The sequence below is a fragment of the Elephantulus edwardii genome, unplaced genomic scaffold (genome assembly GCF_000299155.1).
Source record: "Elephantulus edwardii isolate Elephantulus edwardi_28Jun2011 unplaced genomic scaffold, EleEdw1.0 scaffold00227, whole genome shotgun sequence".
Classification (NCBI taxonomy): Eukaryota; Metazoa; Chordata; class Mammalia; order Macroscelidea; family Macroscelididae; genus Elephantulus; species Elephantulus edwardii.
This window is the reverse complement of record NW_006399977.1, coordinates 956,068-964,611: the sequence shown is the minus strand read 5'-3', so window position 1 is coordinate 964,611 and position 8,544 is coordinate 956,068. Positions and strand designations below refer to the sequence as shown.

Below are 8,544 nucleotides of genomic sequence, written 5' to 3'. Positions count from 1 at the left end.
CAGACAGAGGGTCCCAAATGATGGAATCATTTTATAATTATTAATAATGAGACAAACAGCCAGGAATGAGATAGAGCAGAGAGCTAAAGGGTGATGATTCCAGTCTATAGACTAAGGTGCACCTGATTGAGGTCATGATCTTCAAAATTACTTGCTAAGCATCATAGAGCTGGACATGACCAAGCATTACAGAAGAATTGACGCCTTTGAGTTGTGGTGCTGGAGAAGAATATTGAACATGGATTGCCAAGAGAACGAATACGTCTGTCCTGGAGACATTGAAACCAAACTATTTCTTGGGAGGAAGGATTTTTGAGCCTTTATCTCAGATACTTTGGGGATGTTTCCAGGAGACACCAGTCCTTGGAGAAGGATAGGCACAGGAGATGAAGACCTCAGATGAAACAGATTAACACAGTAACTGGAGTAATAAAAGGAGATACATCAGAGAGAGTGAGAGTGATTCAGGATAGAGCAGGGTTCAAAGCTATTAAGCATAGGGTTGGTATGAGTCCAGGTTGACTTGATGATGCATAACAACAAAATCAATACATATATATCACACATATAATATGTGTGTGTGTGTGTGTACACACACACACACACACATAAGGGAGCTCTGGTGGCCTACTGGTGAGGACCTGCAGTGCCAACCCAAAAGAAAATGGTTCAAATTCATGAGCTTCTCCTTAGAAGAAAGATAGGCAATCTCCTTCCATGCAATTTATTGCCTCTGCAAACCCACTAGAGGGTCAGATATGAGTTAGTCCAACAAATTGTGTATGTGTGTGTGTGTGTGTGTGTGTGTGTATATATATATATATAATTTTCCATTTTAGCCATTTAAAAATATATAATTCTGTGGCATTAATTGTTCTCTTTATAAGAAACTCTATGAAATTTGATAAATGTCAATAGTTATAAAGAGGCTCCAGGCCTTTGGTTCCTAGGGCCGCTATGAGTCATGCTCAACTCGAAGGCAATCAATAACAACAACCTAAGTAATTTCAGTTCTTTGTTCATTTTATGGAAAAGTTTCTGTATGATCTCCCTCCCTGCTGGTTCTGTTTATTTCGTTTTTAATTCAAGGAGACTCAGCTATGAGTCAGAATTGACTAGATAGCAATGAGTCAAAAGCTTTGTAAAGGATGTTCCATTTTTTTTATATATATATATCCATTACCATCTCTGATTTCCTTTCATCTCTGAATCATTTTCTCTCTGTGTGTTAGTAACTCCATGACTTTAGTTCCCACTTAGTATTGCATAAATATAGTATTGCATTATTATATTTCTCTTATTGTGATTTTTATCTTGTTTTTATGTACTTCAATCTATTTTTAAATACACTATCAGCGCTACATATCTAGGAAGAGGGGTGGGAGGAGGAAAGAAGTGTGCTTTAGGTCATTCAAATTTCACGTTGGCCAAGATTTGCTTTTAAATATTAAAGTTATTCTGTGTCAGTCATTTCTTATTCTTAATGATGTTTACCAGGAGCTCTAGGGGCACAATGCTTGAGCACTTGACTACTGACCAAAGGTTGGCATTTTAGTCCATCAGTTCTGCAGGAATAAGGTGTGCAGTCTGCTTATATAAAGATTACAGCCTTGGAAAAATCTAGGGGGCAGTTCTACCCTACCCTTTTAGGTCTGTATTTGCTGGACAAACTCAATTTCAATGAGCTTAATGATGATCTAGTTGGAATTTTTTTTTTCTTTTTGGTTCAGACTTCTCAGAGCCTAATTAATTTCATCAAACTTTAGAAAGAACAACTTTTAAAATTTTTTTTTATTTTATTTCATTATCTTTGTGTGTGTGTACAGTCAGATCAGATCTGACCGGTACAGGAGGAGATTGTTCCTTCTTCTCCAGCAGAGCATCTGGTGGATTCGAACTGCGCACCTCTGAGATTGCAGTGCAGCTTTTTGCCACTAGGCCACCAGACCTCGCCACAAAGAACAACTTTTGATGTTATCCATGAGAGTACCTGATGTGATTGTCATCCTATGGCTCCTTCCTACATAAAGAGTCTCAGGCTTAGCCAATAATAATTTCTCACCTAACCTAGTTACCTAGTAAGCTTAAGGGGTACAAATGGAATGCATGTGATTCTTTTTGTACAAAGTAGACTCTTTCCCTACTAGTTCTTAGAGAAAAGAACACTTCGTATCTAAGTGTTCACATTTTTGCGAAAATAAATGAATTCCATTGGGAAAGTCAGCTGTCAGGCACCTCTCGAGAGTACTGAGGATTAACGACACCAGGCTGGAGACTAAAGTGCACCTGATCTGGGCCATTGTCTTCACAATTGCATGGTATGCATCAGAAAGTTGGACAGTGACTAGGGATGATAGAAAGAGAATTGATGCTTTTGAGCTGTGGTGCTGGAGAAGGGTGTTGAATATATCATGGACCGCTAGGAGAACAAACAGGTTTAACCTGGAGAAGGTGAAACAGGGCTGCTCCTTGGAGGCAAGGATTTTGAAGCTTTGTCTGACACACTTTGGGCATGTTGCAAGATGAGACAATTTCTTAGAGAGGGACATTATATGTGGGAGAGTGGAGGGATAGCACAAAAGAGGAAGACCCTCAATGAAATGGATTGATTCAGTGATTGAAGTAATGGAAGTAGATGTGTCAGAGATAGTGAAGTTGGCACAGGATAGAGTAGGGTTTAAAATTCTTGTACATGGGGTGCTATGAGTCGCAAGTGACTCAACAGCACATAACAACAAGTCTCAAGTCACAAGAAAGTGTTGGCTGCAGTGAGGGATTATGAAGCCAACAGTAAGAAACAGCGACACAGTGAAAGATAATCCTGATTACCTAGAACTATACCAATCTTTTATTTCTTTCTTATCCTTATAAATTTCTGTGACTTGACTCTTTAATTGGGTTTTATTCTTTTTGTGTGTGTTTGGTAATAAATATTTTAAGCATAAACAATCTTCTCTAGGTACGTTTACTTTTTTTTTTTTTTGGTTAACAAATAATCCTTTATTGAAATATTTTCATCTGTAGTTCCTTAGCTAGCTGGGCATTCCACAGCACCACTGTTGATGTCTTCTATGATGTCATGAGGGTGACAGCCATCAACATTGCAGCCCACAGATTGGGCAGTTCCCAGGATCTCTTTAATAGTTCCAGAGAGTTCTCTGGCTAAAGACCGGTGCCGCATCTGCCGGGCAATGCCAACAATCTCATCAAAAGTGTTATTTCCACTGTGCTTAGTATTTTTCTGCTTCTTTCTGTCTCCGGGTGGTTCCTTTAGGGCTTTGATGATCAGGGCAGAGGCAGAAGGCACCACTTCAATCTGGGCCTGTCTGTTCTGAATCGTCAGTTTCACTGTAATCCTTAGTCCCTTCCAGTCACCGGTGGCCTTGGCAATGTCATCACCAACCTTTTTTGGAGACAGACCCAGGGGGCCAATCTTGGGGGCCAGAGCGGAAGTGGCACCGACTTCCCCACCGATACACCTCAGGTACACGACTTTAATCTCGTTGGGGTCGAACTTGGGCGGCATGGCGGAGGCGGCTGGTGTCGGATGAACCCAGATGCGAGACGACCGAAGAAAGTTGCACCGAGGCCTCCTCGAGCGGAAAGCCGAAAGACAGGAAGCGGTACGTTTACTTTTGAGGTGTTTAGACTTAGTTGCTTTTCTTCTCTATTGTTCAGAAATCACAATACCTGTTTTCAGTCAATTTTTCACTGAAACTTTAACATACATTTGTAAAAAGGTCTGAATTTAATCCATACCTCTGGTTTTCCTCTCAACTGTGCAAGGAAAATGAAGTGCCTTGACTTCAGCCAAATTTCTCTTTTTTTACAAATAACTTTAGCCCAGATCATAAGCTTAATAGTACCTTCAATACTCATGCCCTGGGCTAAATATTTATACTTAGAGACTATAGTTTTATATCATTAATGTTTGTTTAGGTCTATCACATTTTTATATATATCCCTGTTTACTATTTATTAATTCTGGGACCACTGTCTTTCTTTTCCTTAGTGAATGGTAGAAATTTATCTCAATTTATTTGCCATATTCTTTATTTTACTTTTTTTTTTGTTCCTTCTCTTACAGCTTTTCTTATGGCTAGATCATTTAGTACAATGTAAAATAGAAGTGGTAATGTTAGTCAGAGTCTGGTCAGGAAAATAGAAAACATTCTAGATATTTCAACAGAGGATATTTAGCAGGGGAAACAAGTGATGGAGGACCATAGAACCAAACTGTTGCCTCTCACCTAACAAAGTAACTACCAGTTGCATTATTGCTAAGACATTTCATAGCACTAGCCAAAAAGTAAAGTATTAGGATGCTGAAGCAGACCAAAGATGAGTAACAGCAATGGGCTTTATCAGTCCTAGTGCTGGAAAAAGAATGTAATGGGGACAGAGTTCACAGAGCTTAAGAACTAGGCTGCCAAATGGGACATAGAGCCATGACAGAAATCAGGAGTTAGAACAATGCAGAAGATCCAAGAGGTGTTACAGAAAGAATGCAGAAATAGAGAGTGAAACACTCTAGCTTTACTCTTCTCCTATTACCATCCATTACCATCACTTTTCTGAAAGCCAGACTTACCTGTATAATAGAAGGCTAACGTCCCTGGGATATATAATTCCTTGGAAAAGAGAGCAGAGTAGAAAAGGGTGGAGGACAATTTGCAAGCACAGGGTATACACCATTTATAATCACCATTCTTGTTTTGTTTCTGATCTCAAAAGATATGTTTCAATGTTTCAGCAAATAAGTTGTGGAATGTTTACTGGTCCATTCGATTTATTATTGTTATAGAAGTTTTACTTGTGTTAAATTTACTAATAATTTGAATTTTGTTAAACAGTACATCACATATTCAGATGTCCATAGTTTTTTTTTTTTTAAAACAGTTATCTGGACATTGAACTGGAAGAGATCCATATTTGTGTCCACACCAAAGAAAGGTGATTACAAAAATGTGGAAATTATCCAACAATATTGTCGATATTACATGCACCTAAAATCTTGCTAACGATAACTCTAAAACAATTGTACCAGTACATCAACAGGCAACTTCCAGAATTTCAGAGATGATTCAAAAAAAGGCCATAGGTTGAAAGGATATTATTGTAAAGAGACTTAAAGAACTATTAGAACAGTACATCAACAGGGAACACCTAGAAATTCAAGCTGGATTAAAATGAGGTTATTAAATAAGGAGTATCATTGCTGATGAATTTAGGCTGAAAGCACAGACTGAAGAGAGAATTACTTGTGTTTCACCGACCATGCAAAGGTGTTCAACCATGTGGATCATACTAAGTTATGGCTTACTCTGAGAAGAATGAAGATTTCATTGTTAATTAATTAATTCATTGTTCACACAAATCCTGTACATAAACAAAAGAGCAGCCATTCAAATGGAACAAGGGGATACTGTATGACATAAAGCCAGGAAAGGTATATGTTATGGTTGTATCCTTTTACTGTCCACCATCTGAATGCTAAGCAATCAATCTGAGGAACGGTGCTATACGAACAAAGATATAGCATCAAGATTGGAAAAAGACTCACTTACAACCTGTGTTATGTAAGTGATATAACCTTGGTTGCTGAATGTCAAGAGGATTTGAAGTACTTAACAAAGATCAAAGACTATAGCCTACAATGGGGATTGTTGTTGTTGTTGTGATATGCCATCGAGTAGCCTGCAACTCATAGTGACCCTATGTACAACAGCCCTAAACCCTGCTCTATCCCTTGTCAATATTATTGTCTCTGACCTACCTATCCACATTAACCCCTCAAAAGAAAGAAAACAAAATTTCTCAAAACAAAACCAACTAGACCAATGTGTAGTTTCAAAATTTCTAATAAATACTATTGCTTATTCTTGATTTTCTTATGAATCATACTTGAAATTCTAGCAGTTCAACATTAAACTGCTGCAAAAGTTTATGAGCTATCTTTAGTGAGCTTTGATGGCTTAGTGGTAAGGAATTGTACTGCCAATCTAAAAACAGATGATTATAACCCATGAGCTGTTCTGCAGGAAAAAGATGGGCAAGCTAATATGAAATTCACTCTCTGAAAACCTGTTGGAGGGTCAACTATGAGTTAGTTGCAACTTAACAATACAAACAACAACAAAAGTAACAACAACAACAAATCTATATGCACATCATGATAACTGGAAAAAGGATTGAAGTTGTCAATGATTTAATTTTTATTTAGAGTCACAATCAACACCCATAGAAGTAGCAGTCAATAAGTCAAAGGACATGTTGCACTTAGTCACTCTGCTATCAAGAATTTCTTAAAAGTCCTAAAGAGCAAGAGTGTCTGTTTAAATAATAAGATATGCCTAAAACAAGCCATATTTTTTTTAAATTGTTTCTTATGCATATGAAAGTTGGACAAAAAAACCTGGGAATATCAAAAAAGAATGAATGCCAGCTGACACCACATTCATGTTGGAAGCTGTTTGCTGGTGCCACGTACATGTCATTGTGCTGCTGACATATATACCAGAAAATGATGTGCTGTGGCAAACAGGAAAGCTGGAATCTGAGTGAGTGTGAGCACAGACCTCCAATCTATCGTTGCTGACACATACCTGGAACTCCAGTCCCGATGCCACCAGCCTATGTGCAGAACACCACTCCTGACATGGACCAGGAGAAACACTGGAACTTGAGTAAGGTACTTGGGGGGGGGGTCACTGCTGTTTGGCTGGATCACATGGAACGCCTTAGGCTCAATCAGAAGAGGGTGAGACAGCTAGAACTCAATTTTGAAGGGAAAACCAAGGCTTTCTAGTTTTCTAATCAGGTCTCTGTGCTTCTCCTTGTGTCTCCTTACGTCCAGCCCATCAACTGCCTTTGGCTCAGAGCACCTTGGGCTATCCTAGCTGTGGCAGTTGTGTGACCAAGGACTCTACTTTCACAGGCTTTTTCTCTATTGAGCTGAGAGAAACCCAGCAAGGTTACCTGCCCCATCTGGTGACTTCAGATCAAGAACCGGCTATCATCTCAAACATGAAAAAGTCTACCACAGTAATGGCATGTAGGAAGCAGGCTCCCTCTTCCCCTACACAAGCCCAAAGCAAGATGTCACCCAAAAAAGTGACCCAGTATCAATGGATTTCCTGAAGCCAGAATGTCTGATGAAACTTTCTGACACAGAATTTAAAAGGCCAATGATTGAATATTTTCAATGGCTGAAAGACAAACAGGCAGAATTATAGGGAACCACAATAAAAAAACCCACAATCCAAAACAATGCATATAAAACAAATGAGACATTCGAGGCCCTGGAAAAACAAGAAACCACAATCCAAACTATGAGGACCAGTATTTCAGATGGAGGGTCACATGAACAGAGTTGAAGAAATGGAACACAGAGCTAGTAAAATAGAAGATAGAATTGTCACCACTGATCTGCTAGGACAAAAAGCAGAATCAAAAAGGAAGGAAAAAGAAGACAACCTAAGAATAATGTGGGACACCATCAAGAGAAATAACATGCACATCGCTGGAATCCTAGAACAAGAAGAAGCAAGTAAAGGCACCAAAAAAGTTGTAGAAGAATTACTAGACTAAAACTTTGCTGGCATAATGAAGAAGAAGAAGAGAATATATATTCAAGAAGTTGAGTGAACACCATATAGAATAGACCCCAAAAGAAAAACACCAAGACATATCATAGTCAAATTTTCCAGAACCAAAGATGAGAAAATTCTGAAAGCAGCGAGAGAAAAACAAAGAGTAAACTATAAGGGAGAGCAAATAAGATTAAACGCTGATTTCCCAGCAGAAACCAGCTGAGCAGGAAGACAATTGTTGTTGTTGTGTGCCATTGAGTAGCTTGTGAGTCATAACGATCCTATGCACAAGAACTCTAAAAGCCGTTCTGTCCTGTGCCAACCTCTCCATCTCAAAAACACTCATTCCCACCGCTCCACTCACAGAGGCAATCCATCTCCTCGAGGATCTTCCTCTCCTGCACCGCCCCTCCACTCTCCCAAACATGATGTCCCTCTCCAAGGACCAGTCCCTCCTTGCAACATGCCCAAAGTATGTTAGACGAAGCTTCAGAATCCTTGACTCCAAGCAGCATTCTGGCTTCACCCTCTCCAGGACAAACCTGTTTGTTCTCCTAGCAGTCCATGGCATATTCAGCACTCTTCACCACCACAGCTCAAAGACATCAATTCTCTTCCTATCATCCCTTTCACTGTCCAAATCTCTGATGCATAGCACATAACTGCAAAGACTATAGCCTGGATCAGGTGCACCTTGGTCTCCAGCCTGACATCGTTGCTCTTTAGTACTCTTGAGAGGTCCCTCACAGCTGACTTTCCCAAAGCAATTCATCTCCTGATTTCCTGGCTGCTGTTACCAAAAGTGTTGACTGTAGAGCCAAGTAAACTAAAACTGTTAACTATCTCACTCTCTTCATCATCCATACTGATGCTGCCAATTGGCCCAGTGGTGAGAATCTTTGTTTTCTTGATGTTGAGCTTTAATCCATATTGAAGACTGCAGTCCTTGACC

The 8,544-nt window shown here is 39.3% G+C and overlaps 1 pseudogene; it reads left to right on the top strand.

Moving 5' to 3' along the window:
• Window positions 1–3,557: 3,557 nt before the first annotated feature.
• LOC102860592 overlaps window positions 3,558–8,544 on the top strand; it is a 12,513-nt pseudogene continuing 7,526 nt past the window's right edge.